At 42.9% G+C, this 17,659-nt stretch overlaps 1 long non-coding RNA gene across 3 annotated transcripts in view; it reads right to left on the reverse strand.

The window, feature by feature from the left end:
- LOC111558016 overlaps nucleotides 1-17,659 on the reverse strand; it is a 53,424-nt gene that overhangs the window by 33,826 nt on the left and 1,939 nt on the right. For all 3 annotated transcript variants that reach the window (XR_006587938.1, XR_006587939.1, XR_006587937.1), the window contains exons 2-3: nucleotides 16,624-16,725; nucleotides 15,375-15,566 (exon numbers count right to left, since the gene is read on the reverse strand). This is a non-coding gene — a long non-coding RNA (uncharacterized LOC111558016). The remainder of the gene's footprint in view (nucleotides 1-15,374; nucleotides 15,567-16,623; nucleotides 16,726-17,659) is intronic.

Consider the following 17,659-nt stretch of genomic DNA (forward strand, 5'->3'; position numbering starts at 1 on the left):
ATTTATAGTTCTTTTGATTTGAGTCCTCTCTCTGTCTTAGCATAGTCTATGTACAGTCTTGTCAATTTTGTTTCACTCTTCAGAAAACCCACTGTTGGTCTTCTTCATATTTTCTATTGATTTCATGGTCTCAGTTTCATTGGCTTCCACTCTCATATGTATTACTTTCTCCCTTCTGAGAACATTGGACGTAGACTGTTTTTGTTTTCTAGTTCTTTGAAGCTAAAGGTAGGTTGTTCATTTGAGTCCCAAATCTATCCTCCATGCATGCAAACCCAGTGATTCATCAGAGAACCTTCAACAGGTCTTTCCTGTCCTATCTCTGATTCTCAGAACTCTGAGAAAAAGAGCCAGAAAATTTATTTGAAGACACAATAGATGAAAAATTCCCTAATGCAGAGAAAGAAACAGATCCAGAAGCAGGAGGCACAAAGAACCCCCAATATATTCAACAGAAGCAGATCCACACCAAGTCATATAGTAATTAAAACGCAAAATGTCATGATAAAGAAAAATTTTAACAGCAGGAAAGCAAAAGTTGACAGTTATCTACAAGGGAAACCCCATAAGGTTATCAATGGATGTTTTTCAAAAGAAACTTTGAAACTGTAAGTGAGCAGCATTGTATCATAAAGGTGTTGAATGGAAAACATCTGAAGCCAAAGAGAGTCCATCCAGCAAACTATCATTCAGATGGAAGACGAGATCAAGAGGTTACCAAATAAATACTAAGCGAGTTCACAACCAACAAACCACCTCTGCAAGAAATGTTAAAAGGGGACTCTTTAAGTGGAAACGAAACACCTAAAGTGACAGTATTAAAGTGTGAAACGCAAAAGCAATAAAATAAAACATTAGTCAATGTATTCACGATATGAAAGATTTTGAAATATGACACTACATATCTACAACACGGGGAGGAGAGGAGTAAAGAACTGGTTCAAATTTAAACAACTATCAACTTAATATAGACTTCTACATGCAGAAGTGGTTAGGTACAAACCTAATAATAACCACAAATCAAACACCACTAATACATATGCAGAGTATAAAGACAAGCAATTTCAAATGTGCTACTAAAGAAACCAAGCAAACCATAAAAAAGAGAAAGAGAAGAAAGGACCAGAAAGATTCGGAAACAACCAACATCAAGTAATAAAAGGACAAGTACATGTCTATCAATTACTTTGAATGGAAACAGAATAAATGCTCAAATGAAAGGCACTGGGTGACAGATAGAGGTACCTGAATGGCTCAATCACTTGAGATTTCGACTCTTGATTTCAGCTCAGGCTGTGATCCCAAGATCATGGGATTGAGCCCCAATTGGGCTCTGCACTGAGCATGAACTTGTTTAAGATTCATTCTCATTCTCATTCTTTCTCTCCCTCCCTCTCTCTCTCTCTCCCTCCATTCCCCCCTACCCTGTCCTCCCATGCCTGTGCTCTCTCTCTTAATAATAAAAGGCACTGGGTGATAGAATGAATAAAAATATAGGACCCATATATCTTCTACCTACAAGAGACTAATTATAGAACTGAAGTATCAAAAGAAAACTGCAGTAGCCATACCTATATCAGACAAAATAGATTTTAAAATAAAACTGTAACAAGAGACAAAGAAGGACACTATAATAATAAAAGGTGCAATCCAAAAAAAGATAGAACAATTGTAAACAGATATGCGCTCAACCTGAGACCATCCAAATACCCAAAACTGTCAAAAACTAAAGTAAAGAATTCATAGTCATACAATCATAGTAGGGCACTTTAACACCCCAATGACATCAATGGAGAGATCGTTCCATCAGAAAATCAACAAGGAAGTAGTGACTTTGAATGATAGAGTAGACCAGATGGACTTAACGGATATATTTAGGACATTCCATCCTAAAACAGCACAATACACATTCTTTTCAGGTGCACATGGAACATTCCCCACACTCGATAAAATATTAGGTCATAAAACAAGCCAAAACAAAATCAAACCGATCGACATCATACCATGTGTCTTTTCAGACCACAATGCTATGAAAGTAGAAGTCTACAACCAGAAAAAAAAATCTGGAAAAGGCACAAAAACATGGAAGTTAAATAACATGCTCCGAAACAATCAATGGGCCAACCAAGAAATCAAAGAAGAAATCCAAAACGACATGGAAACAATTGAAAATGAAAACACAACAATCCAAACTTTTGTAAAGCAGGAAAACTGGTTCTAACAGGGAAGTTTATAGAAATACAGATCTGCCTCAGGAAAAAAAACCAAAAAAACCTGAAGTAAACTCCATAACCTTATATCTATAAAAGCCGGACAAAGGACAACAAACAAAACCCCCAAACAGCAGAATGAAGAAAATAATTAAAAGCAGCGGAGAAATAAATGATATAGAAATTAAAACTACAGTAGAACAAAGTAAATGAAATTAGGAGCTGCTTCCATGAAAAGAACAGTAAAATTGATAAGCCCTAACCAGACTAATCACAAAACACAAACGACGCATATAAACAACAATGACAGAGAAGAACAACCAACACCACAGAAATACAAACCCTTGTAAGAGAATATTATGAGAAACTATATGCCAACAAGCTGGACAAACTGGATTATACAAATCAAATCCTAGAAACATGTAACCTACCAAGACTGAAGCAGAATGAAATTGAAAATTTGAACAGATGGTTTACTAACAAGGAGACAGACTCAGTAATTAAAAATCACCTAACAGACAACAGTCCAGGACCAGACGACTTCACAAGCACATACTATGAAACATCTGAAGAAATGTTGATACCTATACTTGTCAAATTATTCCAGAAAACAGAACAGGAAGGAAAATACCCAAATTAATTCTATGAGGCCAGCATTACCCTGATACCAAAACCAGATAAAGACACCACGAAAAAACAAAACTACAGGTCCATATCGTTCATGCACACAGATGCAAATGTCCTCAACCAAGATTTAGCAAACAGAATCCAACAACATATTCCAAAAATAGTCCACCAGCATAAAATGGGTGGTGAATGTAAAACTGAGGCAGGTCTACGAATCTCTGAATGAGAAAATGGGCAAAAAAAAGAAAAATGGGCAAAAAAAAGTGGAAATGTATCAGACAGGGGGTGTAAACATCAATTTTCATAAAGACACACTATCCTCAGGCTTTTTCTTCTAAAACTGATTCACAATGCTTGCTTAGTACAATCTTGCCCACAGTGAGAAGTGGCCTTGGTAAGTTCTTTGACCAGCAGCAGTCTCAGAGGGATGGCGTGAATCAGCTTTTAGTAGAAACTGCAATCAATTTAAAAGTATTTCAGTTTTTCACGAGTTCATGAGAAATTAGAAAACATGCCAAATCTCAACTGAAAAAGACATAAGGTAACTAGTATGTTTTTAAGATATTATTGATGAGTTTTCTTCCAATGAAGACAAGAAAGGATAACTGTAACAAATTCTGACGCAGGAATAATATTGAACATTCAAATAACGGGAGGTGCCTGACACAAAGTACCTGTCAGGTTTTCAGTTGTTTTCAGCGACTACAACACTGTTGGGGGAAAAATACCCACTGAAAATTATAAAAGCATGTATGATGTGGAGGGTACATTGTGTTTTTACCTCTGGCTCTGGTTCCAGCAGGACTCAGAGAGTGGGTCCCAGCTGATTCTTCTAGAAAGTCCTGAGAGTCAACATTTGGTGTCTTTACTTCCCAACTGAATGTGGCTCCTGTTCCTCCGAATTTGTGACAGGGTTTCTCCCCAAAAACAAGCCTGAACATGGAACAAACCAACCCCAGCCTCTCTGACGTGGCATCGCAGGACCCCCTGAGTCCACAGAGCCTTGAATGAAATACATCTTCTTCACATACCGGCAGGGGAAATGAGGAAAACAACCACGGAACAGCCCTGAAAATGCAAGGGACTGTGCTGCTCACTGACCATCCAGCGCTTCCTGGAAGCTGCCCAGCACCCCTCCCCAGTACTCAGCCCCACCACTGAGGAGACACCAAGTGGCTGTGAAGCCTCCAGAGTCTCCCCCAGGCCTGGGGGCGGAGCCTGCTGGATACCCAGCTCTGGCTCTTTGTCCACACTCAGAGGCACTGGGTCCTCAGGAGCAAGGAAGCCTTTCCAGCTCTGAGGCACCCTGGATCAGAAAAGCCTAATGGGCGCCTTCTCTGGCCATCGCTGCGCCTGCAGAGGACCGGCCCCTCCGTCGCGTGCTGTGTGCGCGCCCTCTGCTGGCCGCTGTGGGAATTCCTGCAATGTTCAAGGCCATGGCCTCTTAGCTGGAGGTACTGAGGATGTAGCTGGTCCAGTGAAGCCTGTCCTCCAGATTGGGAAGGGTCTTAGTGACAGGGCCTGGGACACAAAGAAATCTTTTCCTTCTCTTTACTGAATGAAGAATGAAACCGAATTTATTGATATAATGATATAATTTGTAATGCTTTAAGCAGCATTGCCAGAAATACAGACTGCAAATTGACACATGCTGAATGAACCACAGGCAGTGGTGTTTACCACGAAAATACTTGGGTTGAATAAAAAATTGACACCCTTGAGAAAGAGATACAGGTTCCAGCTGTGGAATGAATACATCATTGGTATACAAGGTACAGATTATGGAATATAGTCAATCCTGTAAGAAAGTGTGGCATGCTTTCACATGATAGCTACGCTTGTCTAGGTGTATGGAGAGCATAATGTATACACACGGAATCAGTGTGATATATGCCTGAAACTAATACAACATGGTGTGTCTACTGTATGTCAATAAAATTTGACAATACTTTAAGTTTCTCCTTCACCATTAAACTTTATTTCTAATTGAGAACATATGAAAATCCTTTTATGCCACATTCTCTATGTCACCATCTTGATGTTGAGAGCTTATTTTTCATGTTGTCAGTAATGTGTTTGGTGACACAAATGGGACAAGATCAGAATGCATACCTAGAGGGAGCTACACATCTGTTATGAATTTCCTGCCTCCATATGGGTAATATTTTCAATGAAAAGTGCTTTAGGGATGAAGATGGATGAAATAATTTCCATCAGACTCATAGGTAGATAATTGTGCCTTCAAATAGTAACTGCCATGTCTTCACAATCAGAGGAAGGCTGGGTGAAGACAGAGGTTTCTCTTTTCATATAAGAGAAGGTAGTGGTGTTTTAAACTGCTCACTTACAATCCGCAATCCAGAGATCAGCAGTAGATGTAAGAATAGCAACGCACTATCATGTTGCACATAACTCTTTCTGTTGAAGAAGTGGAGAAAGTACACTAAAGGTGGCTGATTGGACTAAAACAAACTCTGGTCTCTAGCTTAGAGACCCCTCCTCCGGGTTCTTCTTCCTTTGCTGCACATTTGAAAACCACCCCACACACACACACACAAATATGTAGGCTGATAACTATAAATTACCCTTCCTGCTCGCACTCAGGGCTCAGATCTTTGGAGAAATACAGTCTCCTCTGAGACCACTGGTGTTAAATAAATCTCCAATCCACCATGAGCTCTGAGTGCCACTTGGCTTTTCCACCAGCATTCCAGCCTGGTTCCATAACAAATTTGGTTCCCTGACCAGGAAACCCAACCACGCTGGCTCATTGTTGCCACCGGTATGGGAGAACAGCGAGGCGGTGTTGGAATGAGGGATCACAAGGTAGAGTGAGCAACCTGCCTAAATTTCGGCAGTCTCCTTCTATGTCCCATTCAGGCCAGCACCTCTCCGCCATTCCCACCAGACTCGAGGAGACTTGGCAGGTGAGGTCCTGGACCCGAGGGTCGGAACCGGTAAGGCTGGAGCCAAATCTAGTCAGGCCCACTTGCAAGAGTGGAAGGGGGACCTGATCACTCCCCAAGACTTCAGAAGTCTCACAGGTAGGGATTCTATGGTAGGGAATATAATAACCTCTGGTGTATATGTGAATGTGAATGTGCAATTCAGTCTAGCTTGCCTGCAGAGTTCAATTCTGTGGCTCCACCGACAGGCACCCTTGGGGTCCACAGGGGCCCATGGAGGCTGAGGGGGCCTGTCTGCAATTCCATGATGCCTGGCACTCAGTCTGTGGTGATATCAGAATGGTTTCTGATCGTGTGTCCCAGGTCTGGGACCTGGGTTCCTGGGTTCCTTCAGGACATAGCCAGGCAGGCATCTGGCTGGTCTCCTCATTGGAAGGGGCGCCCCTGTCTCTCTGTCTTTGTGACTCTGCCTCATGGGAGCCTTGTGGGGTCAGGGTGGAACAAGGAGAGCCAGGCAAAGGTTTTAGCCGTGTTATCTGGAGACTCATCCAGGGAGCCAAAGAAGCAACAGACCGCTCCCCTAATGTCCCCCTCTTCATGACTTTTTATGCTCCCTTCCCCCTCCCCTGAGCTTGAAACTCCACCCCCAGCAGACTCGCTGCTGCCACTGCTGCCACTGCTGCCACTGCTGTGACTGCCACAGGCAGGGGCCTGCCTCCGCAGCCACCCATTTCTCCTCCCCTTCCAAGCCAGAGAACCCTCCCCCACAAGGCCCTGCAGCCAGATTGCGCCCTTGGCCAGGCGCAGGCATTCTCCAGATGCCGGTCCACATCCGCTGATATCAAGAGGCTCTCAAGGGGATCACAGCAGGGGACTGAGAAGGCCATAAACATGCCCAGCAGCAAAGGGGGAGGCCCAGAAGCTCCTTAGCAAGGGGGTCAATGAAACTACTGCAAGGGGAAAGGACATTAGAAAGAATAAGTGTCCCAACCAGGGAAAGTCCCAAAACCCAATGGATATCAGGAGGAACCTCAAGAAGGGGACCTTATTGGTCTAGCCGAGATAGAACCTGACTAAAAGGGGACACTGACTCTCTCTCCCTGTTCTTCTGATTAATAGATGTGAGGGATTCTCCCTCATTTCCCAGGTTAATAGCTATAATTGGAGCCAACTGTGGTTAATCTACCTAGGGACAGGGACTTTAAGGAATATTCCCAAGCAGTTGCTACTTCTACCTTCCCCTCCCCCTCATGTTTCTGCACCAACTTGGGTGTGGTCCTATACCCTCCTCAGTGTCTCAGGCGCCATTGGTTCCTCCTCCCACCCTCCAAGTCCAGGAGCAAAGTGCACCCTCCTTGGACCACCCATTTCAGATACCTCCACTGGCACCCCAAATGAAAATTGACAATGGGGAAAAATTTATTGATTTTAGGTGGATGCAGGTGAAACATACTCGCTGTTTAAGCTAATTTAAGTTTATTGGACCTGTCTTTAAAGTTATCGGCAAAGGTCAAATAAGCTCATGTTATCTCTGTTGCAATTTGTTAATGATAGTTAATTTTGTCTGTCTCAAGGTTTTCATGGGTAATTGTTAAAATAACTTTCAAGGTCCTTGGTAACCTGAAACTTTCCAAATAGGATGGAATGCTAAAGCTTTGATTACTGAACACAGGTTTGTGTTTTTAACTTTTTATTGCTGAGAATTTAAGCCTATTCAGACCTATTGGAAAACATGCTTTGCACTTAATTGGTTCATGAATTTACCGTCTAAAAAAATTCTCCTATAAACACCTCTCAATTGATTACTAAGTCCTCAATTGGAAACTGTGGTTTCCTAAGAGTTAAAATTCTGCTAAATGTACTTAAGACTGATGAAAATAAAGAAAGCAACTCTGTATGTAGGAAAATAGGACATATATAAGAAAAATATAAGGAATGGAAATACAGTTTCGTTGAGGGTAGAAGAAAGTAATTTTGTCCTAAATGAGACTGGTTATTTGGAAAGAAATGGCTTTGGGACAAAATTTAGAAGCAAAAGAATGTTATAGAAGGTTGAGATGAATGGAATTTTAAAAGTACAATAGTAAAAGGTTGAAATCCTGCTTTTCTCTCTGCTCAAATGACAAAGTTTTCTTGAACTGTTGATCTGCTCTTGATAAGACAATGCAAACAAAGGTTTATCCTCTGGGAAAATCAAAGTTTTAGGCCTCATTTCTATCAGGTCTTTGATTACTTAGCTAAAACTTCTGAATGTTAAAAGAGCTAGGTTTTGATAACAACTGTATAATGCTATACATTCACCTTTGGGATCTTTTATTGCCACTTTGGTTGAATATATACAATGGTAAGATTTTTGTAATGGTAATGGTCTGTAATCCTATTTAGGATATACTTATGACTTCTGGGGTTTTAACAAACTTCTCAGGATTTAAATGGTAAATGAAGTCTTCTTGACCAATTAGGCCCGTTTATTTGGGATGTTAAGTTACTTGGAAAAGCTCTGTCATACAATGGTAAACCTTAGATTGTATTGCAGAGGTAAGTGCTATAACTGCCTGAATACATGCAATTCCTAAAATTTTAATGTTTTTAAATAAGGTGATCATTTAATATTCTGATTACTTGAGATGTTATGTGTTACAGAAATAAACGAATTTCTTTGCCAATTGCATCATAATGAACTCTCATTAGATCTTTAACAATGTCTATTTCTGAGATTGTGCCATTTATAATTGTTCTTTTTCTCTCACAAAACGTGTTTCTTCTTCAAGGAGATTTATAAAAAGGACTTTAGGGATAAATACAGGTATTTGATATCTTTAAGATTGATACTAAAATGGGTAAAAGTGTCCAGAACTAAAAAGCTGTATTCAAATTGAACAAGAATTAAGAACATGGGATTAATTGAACTAAGGAAGATTATAGTTTTATGATTCTTGAAAACATTCCTGGTTCCCTAATGTTTCCTCTACCAGATTAAGGAAACTGTCTCTTAAGATATCTATGATATACAAAAATGTCATAAACTATTCATTTGTAAACTGAAGTATTTATCTTTTCTCTCTACATAATTCCCCTGAAATTCAAAATCTCTCAATGAGTATTCTGTCTTTCATGGCAATTACAATTGTTTGCATAAGTTCAGTAAGAATCTGTTCATCTTATAACAGGTCACCATTTGGAAATACTGGTTATTTTACCAAGGCTTTGACTGGAATATCATATTTGAGGATGACATTCATAGACTCAGATATGACCAGACAGCTTTAAGGAATTAGGGTTGGCTTTATAAAACATGGAGCCATAAAGTCCCTTGGAAATGTTGGCTTGGTGCCTTGCTTACAGAGTTCCCAGTAGCCTCACCAGGTGAGTAAAGAAGGTCACTTCGTGGCAGGTGCAGGAACCTCAGGATATCTTGGGGACCTCATGAAGAGAAATTCTTCCAATTCTACAGGTATTGCAGGCCTATCTGATGGCAAGTATTTGGCTTGGCTTCTGGCCTGGAGAGGTTACTAAAAGCTCAACCCAGAGATTCCTTATAAAAGTTCCAACAAAGCAAACTTTAAAAGATCCTCATGATCAATCGCTATTCTTGCTGAGCTTATGTAAAGAATTAGGCCAAATTTGTTAAGACTGGATTTGTTCTACAAATGCATTGGTCTCAATTTGGCTATCTCTGGAAGGGGGGGGGGGGCTAGAGATAAGAACTATGTTTCAACAATGCACTGTTATGGATGTTAAATTCTAGTTCTGATTGTCTTTAAATGTTTGTTGTTTGCCTAAACTAGACAACTTGAGGTAAACTCCAGAAAATTGTCACAGTATTTCATATATAGGCAATCTTCTGTGCTTGTTATACTATGGAGATAATAATAAGACCCCATGGGTATATGATTATTTAAACAACTGGAAAACAGGATGGATCTCCTAATATGTAAACCATATCTTCCCTAAACCTGATCTGACAGTTACCAGAAACCCGCCCCTTTTGAAGACTTGGAGGTGGACTTTACAGACATACAACCAAATAGAGAATTCAGTTTCAGGTATCACCCCATGGGTCCATCACTCCAGAGCTAAGAAGGCCAACTCAGAGGAACCCTCAACCTGGCAAAGTGATCCAGATCCAGTCAACCCACTTAAACTGACCCTCAAAAAGACACTGGCCCCTGAGACCTCCAGCCCTGCTCCAGCCACACCCCGGAAGCTGGCTGGCCTGCGCATGGCAGAAGCTTCAGGAATCAACATGTGGACTGAGCCCAGGGGTTTGGATGCAACTCTGCCAGCCCTTTCCCCTTACTGGTGTCATAGCCCTGATCTTACTTCTTACTGTTGGGCTAATAACAACTGTACCAACAAGCTGGACATGGGACAAAAGATGCATGCTGGATCTCACAAACCTCCTCTGGATGGGAGGATTATTAAGTATTGCCTATATATTATGATAACGTCTCTCACCCTCACAATTGCCGCTTACCCACTTTGCCCCCAGGATTGTTATATAACAATAAGTGAGTCAAGGGCATTCTGTGCCTTCACCCTTCACTTTCCTCCACAAAGATTGCTATGTGGGAAAAACAGACACTCTCTGTCAATCGCCCGGTGCCCCAAAAACTAAGTATTGGACCATAGAGATAACCCAAAATGTCAGGAACCCATGCTGAAACAAGGGCTTCCACAAGGTTAAGCAAGCTTGCTACACTTATCTTCCTCAATGGGGGATCTTGGACGGGTAAGGGATGCAAGACAGGGCCCTTCAAAAGGTTATAAAGGATACTCAGGACAGGGTGATATAAGCCATAAAGGTGACCACTCTCTGGCAGCCTACCAGGGTTTGAGACTTTCAGCCTCCAATCAGATGCTTACCAATTCCCCACTCCAACATTGGACTGACACTACTCTAGAAGTCCTCCATAAAATAGGTAATCACACCCAAACTTGCTGGATGTGCTTGCCCCTCAGCTGGAGGGCTTACTTAGCCACCCCTCTCCCTTTGACCTGGGAAGCTCCTGAAAATCTCAAAACTAACACCTCTGTCTTAATTGGACCCCTGGCCACTGGGATCTGTCTCACAAATGCCAACAATCTAATCTGTACAGTCCCTGAAGGTATGAATGGTACCTCTCTATACGGAAGAAATATAACCTTAAAGAAGAATATAACCCTATATTCAACCACTAGGGTGTTCTATCTATGTTTTAATTTGGCCTACTCATGCTTAGAGGCTAACTGGACTCAGATATGCTATTCCATCTTCCTAACCCCAGAGATATCCAGGTACACTGAAGATCAGCTCCTAACAGCCTTTGGCCCCAAGTCCTGGGCTAAACCGGCAATCCTCCTACCCGTTCTGATAGGAGCAAGAATTGCGACGGGAATAGGAACTGCAAGAGGGGGCATAGGTTCATCCGTAGGACTATACCATAGACTATCTCAAGAGTTAAATGAAGACATGGAACATGTGGCAAACTCGCTGGTAGCTTTACAAAGCCAAATAAACTCTCTGGTGGCAATGACCCTCCCAAATAGGTGAGCCCTCGACCTCCTTTCATCAGAAAGGGGAGGGATTTGCATCTTTCTGGGGGAGGAATGTTGCTATTTCATAAACCAGTCAGGAATAGTTACAACTAAGGTTAAGGAACTCAAGGAAAGAATTCAACATAGACAACAGGAAAATATCAATCAATGGAAAGGATGGGATCTCACAGATTGGGCATTCTGGTTTCCTGCCCTGGCCAGGCCCTTCCTCTCCATAATTTTACTTGTATCAATTGACCCCTGTATACTGAATGCCATGGTACATTTTATTGAAACACTGTTCCTTGCCAAACTACTGCACATATCTTAGCCTTCTGAGAGTACCAACCTGTAAAATTGAAAGGTGATGCCTACTAAAACTTTTTTCTTACAGGCATCAAAGTGGGGAAAGTTGGAGAAATGGATAAAGTACACCAAAGGTGGCTGATTGGACTAAAACAGACTCTGGTCTCTAACTTAGAGACCCCTCCTCCAGGTTCTTCCTTTGTTTGCTGCACGCTTGAAAACCAGCCCCCCCCTCCCCAACAAATATGGAGGCTGATAACTATAAATTACCCTTCCCGCTCGCATTCGGGGCTCAGATCTTTGGAGTATGGTCTCTCCTGAGCCGGCAAGTGTTAAATAAATCTCCAATCCACCAAGATCTCCGAATGCCCCTTGGTTTTTCCACCAGCATTCCAGCCTGGTTCCGTCACAGTTCCAGAAAGAGAATATGGACCTTATTCTCAAATACTTTCGGTTGAGATCAATAATCCATCTTTCCAAGTTCCTGGCTGCAGACTTGGAGGACAGCCCAAAGCCTGATGCCTGGTTTTGGAACATAAGGAAGGTTGTGCTCAAGCAAGGGGAAATGGAGCAGGGACTGGGGGCAGTGGGGAAGACAGATGATGGTTACCTCCCCATGGGGCACACTCTGGACTTTACCTGCTAACGAGCTGCACACTCTGACTCAAGCCATTTCTCTCCATGACTGATCCTGAGACTGGGTTCCAACACGCCAGACAAAATGAGGGGCACACATCTTCCCAGGGGCAATGGCCTATACAGAGGTTGTCCCAGTGAGGTTGGAGCCTTGCACTCAGGGAACTGTCATGCCCAGGTTTCCTACTCTTTTTCCCTCTAACACTAAGAGCATAGTCACAGAGCCCCTCCTGCATTGCCCATCACCCCCTCCACACACTGTGACCAGCTCCATCCTTTCCTCCTTGCCTCCTCTTTGTCTCTATTTCTCTCTAATCCTGTCTCCCTGTTTCTTCCTCTCACTCTCTCAGACATGTCCAATTCCCCCATCACTGACTCAGTGTCTCTCTCCCTGCCTGTCTCTTTCTCTGCCTCTCCCCAGGCCCTCATCCTTCTGCTCTGTGCAGCCCTGTCCATGAAGCAGGGCACGACAAGTCCTGTGTCCCCCACTCTCCTATCATGTTTTAGCCCAGGCCCTGATCGCAGTGTATGAGAATCCTGTTTACAGAAGCTGCTCATGCTGACATTTACTGCAGCATTGCTGTTCCAAGCCACTCCTGGGAAGCATGTGGACAACCAGAACTTGAGCCCTTGGTGGCCCAGCCATGACCTCAAAGTTGCTGGAGAGCTGGTTGCCTCCACAACCTGGGAGGACAGAGGGCCCTGCAGGCATCAGGGGCTCAAGGGCAGAATGCATGGGCTGAGGACCTGGAAAGAGCCAGATGCCTGGAAATAGCCAGAACCAACCCTGCCTTGGTGGTGAGGGAGGAAAGGGTATCATGTCATCGACCTCTGCCCTGCCCATCCCTCACTAAGGAAACAGTGGGAAGAGGAGCACCTGGGTGGCTCAGTCAGTTAAGTGTCCGACTTTGACTCAGGTCGTGATCTCATGGGTTGTGAGTTTGAGCCTCTCATCAGGTTCTGGGCTGAGAGCTCAGAGTCTGGAGACTGCTTTGGATTCTCTCTCTCTCTCTCTCTCTCTCTCTCTCTCTCTCTCTCTGCCCCATTCTCACTTTTGTTCTGTCTCTCTCTCTCCTGCCAAAAAAATAAACAAACCTTGCAAAAAATTAAAATAAAAAAAGAGAAAACACTGGGAGGAATAAAGGACATCATAAGTTTCACCCCAGCTCCCTCCTGGATTGGTGCTACTGTGAGGTAGCTGGTAGGTGGGAAAAGTCCACAACATCTGGATTAATGCAGGGTTCCTCACTGTTCTACCAGAACACTGTTCTACTGTAAATATGTCTTCCCTGAGAATTCATAATATTTTTACTACTCGAACAGCTGTAGTGACTCTGCAAAAGCACATTCCCAAAAGAAATGGGAAAACTGATGTACTGTAAATTTTAGGGGAAAAAATTACCTTTGAATAAGAGCATTCAAAATTGCTAAGCACATCTCAGAAAGTAGGGCTTTTCATGTTTTTCAGTTAGTGGGGATCACAATTAATGTTCTAAACAGGTTAATGACTAACTCTAGATGGAAAATGAGTAAAATAACAACAATAATACTGTTTCAGTTTTCAGGAATATTCCCATGAAAGGAGGTCTAGAAAAAGTGAGCCAGGACAGGAGACGTAAGTGTGGAGTGAGATGTCATCCTCCTCATGTTATTTCCACAAACACACAGTGACTGCCCTGTGGTCCTCAGCCTCTAAACACTTATGGCTGCTGGAGGCACCACCAAAGATGACAAACAAGCTAAGAAAAGAGAGGCCTGTAGGCTCTTGGGAAAGACTTTTACTGTTTGTAAAGTAAACAACACCGAAGATATATCTCAGAACACACAACCTAGAGACAAGACCAGGAGAGAGTGTTGTATAAAGAGACAAAAGATTCCAGAGAGAGAGTGACAACTAAAAATGGTCACATTATTTCCCTTGACCTTCTCTGTGTCCATAGTAGGGACAGAATTCTTGTTCCTCGCAGAAGCTGCACCAGGTTCTGCATTTGATAGATAGCAAAGAAGGGATGGAGGTTTATTCTGATTTGCATAGACTGGGTGGAAAAAAAAAACAAAAAACCTCCGTGCCTTCCTCCACCATCGTGCACTGCTTCCTACAATCAGGTCCCTTACCAGAAATAGAGGGTTTTCTATCTGGCACTGGCACAGGTGATGACCCTTGGGACTCAAGGGAGCCTTGAGGAAGGCACCAGAAGGCTTTGTTTGAATATTCGATGATCAACAACTGCGGACAGGTCAGGGCTCAATTCATTGGAAATCAACACTAAAACAAGGGTTTCCTAAAACACATCACGGGAAATAACAATTTATCACAGATTAAAATTTAAAATATGAGTGGCTTAGTTAGGATAATGTCAGTAAACGTCAGCATCAACAGCACACTGTCCTTTTCCACAAGGCATGGGTGGGATTTTTCAAGTGGTTTACTGTATATATCATCTGCCTTATGTATCTGACAAGGGATTATGTAAGTATTCATGAAAAGAAATTGCCTTGAAGAGACTAATACTATAGTAATGAGGAAGCGAAAGGTTAATTCTATGTGTAATGAACTGTAAAGATTCATTGTAATATTCAATGTAATAAAATAACATTAGAAGAGTGAAATTTCATAAGGATTTACTTTGCTAATGGAGTACTATAGTTCACAACACACACAAAAAATTAAAGAATAAAGGAACCTCTAAACAGAGGAAGAAATGTCTGCTTTCTTTAGACAAAGCATATTTTCTATGGGCATTTATCCAAAAGCCAAATCAAGAAAGCTCATCAGGACATACAGCCTCCAATCCATGCTATTGTTCACGTTATTCATGTGAAACAAAAGAAACAGCCTTCTACATTGTCTCAAGGTGGAAGGGGCGCTGACCCATGATCGTTCTAGCACCCACTCTCCTGTTAAGTGTAACTGCGAGGTTTTAGGGGGGCCCACAGTCAGTGGAGGGGCGTGAGCTTCACCACTCACAAGGGACAAACCCAAAGAGCCCTGCTGGCTGGGGCATCTGAGGGAACTAGTGTCCTGTCACCACTGTGAGACAACCTGTGCCCTCTATAACCACCTGGGACTGTTTTCATGAGAGCAAACAATTACACCCACTGGAACAAGAAGCCGATTGTGCGGATGTTGCCGCAGAAGTTAAGCTACTGCATTTCACAATGTGCTCCGTACCTTTCCATGGAGGTATCTCCTTGTCAGGTCCTTATGCCATTGGTTTGTGCCTCATGAATTCCTCTGGAAGCCTCTGTCTTTGGATGACTTCCAGTCTTAAAGATCGAGATGAATCTGTTTCACTAAGAGTTACCACACCCAAGCCTCCACTGGACACCAAACGGTTTAGAATTTTAAAAACCTCACAGCGCCCTTAAAAGAAAAAGAAATGTGTCAAAATCCTGTACCTGTGTTTCAGGTAGGTGACCTCCCTGCTCTGCTCCACCACTGCTCTCTCCAGATCATGAGCCCCGAGCTCAAGAGAGAAACACATCCATGTTTAGCTGTGGCAGTGTGCGCACAAGAGGAGGAGAGAAAAACATTCTTACCCAGTTGTCCTGAAATGCCTTCCCACAAAGAGCAATCTGAAAGAGTCAGCACATCAATAAAACCCCTGTGGAGACATTCAGTGTCCCGATATAATCATCTGCGTTATGTGCTGAAGCACTCAGGAACTGCTAGGCAGAGTGCAGGCTACCTGGTGTCCGAAGGTGAGCTCTGACTGCTGCAGCTGTTCTTGTGTTTCTTCTACTCTCCTCCTGGGCGTGCAATGGCTTTCATCAGATGAAGCACCATGTTGAGCGTGATGTTATTTGGCCCAGGTTCCCATCACAAGAACTGAATTCTCATACATACGACCCAATCATAGAAGACACATTTCACATGAGGAGGAGAGTACAGAAAGCTCAAAGCCATCGCTACATCATCTTGGATTTATTATTTAATGCCTGTGGGGCTCCACATTGACACGGTCTCCTTACCTGTGGTGACAGCTCCCTAATTCTACAATGAGGATCTTTCATTGTAAAGTTCAAATCTCTTTTCCTTGTATCCTTATCATATTTCTCATGGTTACAACAAGTGGGTCTCTAAAATGGGATGGTCATATTTGTCGATGTGATTCATCCTCAACCAAACTGCTTCCTGAGGTTTGTAATCATTTCCAGCACCTCCAGAAACATGTTCAGGAACCACATTTCCACATAGTCTGGCCAGCATTTCGGATCAGGAAATCCTCAGTGACTTAACTTGTTTAGATTAATATTTTTAACTTAACATCTGGAAAATGTCACATCTCTCTTGAAGTCTCCATAGAAATGAATGTCTCCTGAATGTGTATATTTGTGTGTTACTTGGCTCTAAACACTGTACAAAGTTTCAAAGTAATACAATGGCTGTTGTGTGAGCTGCTGGTAGGAGCTGAACTCACTTGTAGTTCCGAAGCTCTTCTGCAGCGAATTTCACTTTCTCCTCTGTGGCTGACAGCTGCTTCTCCCCTTCCACCTGCTCCCATTCTTTCAGTCCCAGCTTCCTACGAGGGGAAAGAAACATACATTACCTGGTAGCCCATGTAAAATTCTGCCTTTCTTCCCTCCCTGAAACCTGAATGCAGGACTCAAATGTCCCCTCTCCCCTTCCCCATAAGTGCACAGATCCACAAACACAACCAGGGGGAAGCCCTGACGCCCCCCCCCCCCAATTAAGGGACTAAACAAACTCAAACTCCAGCGTGCTGGCAAGTCTTTGGCAACTCTGAGTTTCTCTTCACAGCTCTCTATTCCTACTCATCAATACATCACATAAATATAAAAAGCTCACATGAGATGCACTAAGTGCCCTCCCAGTCCCAGGCTCTTGTGATTGGGATGGCATAAGCATATTTCTTTTCAACGTACAAAACCAAGCCTGGCCAACTCATCACAACTAAACATATAAGGATGACGCAGGGGTTTCTGACTTGTCTGATTTCTCCCAAGAGCCCTGAAATTTCAATCAAGGCTCATGCCATGACATTGCCATGGAGACATCTTTCTTGGACGTGGTGTCATTAACATTGTACAATGGCCTACTGGACATATCTACAGTTCACAAGAGAACTCCTGCCACCTGCCTCAAAGACACCAGTTGAGAAGAATGCAAAATACACTGACAAAAAGAAAATCATGTGAATTGCCCACCTTCAGAGTATTGCCTCCTGGAAAAGGAATGTGGGGAGGTGAAGGGATGGGATGGGATGGGATGGGATGGGATGGGATGGGATGGGATGGGATGGGAAGGGAAGGGAAGGGAAGGGAAGGGAAGGGAAGGGAAGGGAAGAGAAAGAGGGAAAGGAAGGAAAACTGAGTTCACAGGTTTCAGTAGTGCCAGCACCCCTGATCTCCTATCAGACATAAACTCCCATCTCATCTTCAACAAGATACCATCACAGTACACCTGAATTCTCCTCCCAATATTTCCTACCCAAT

Source organism: Felis catus, chromosome D3, assembly GCF_018350175.1.
Source record: "Felis catus isolate Fca126 chromosome D3, F.catus_Fca126_mat1.0, whole genome shotgun sequence".
NCBI lineage: Eukaryota > Metazoa > Chordata > Mammalia > Carnivora > Felidae > Felis > Felis catus.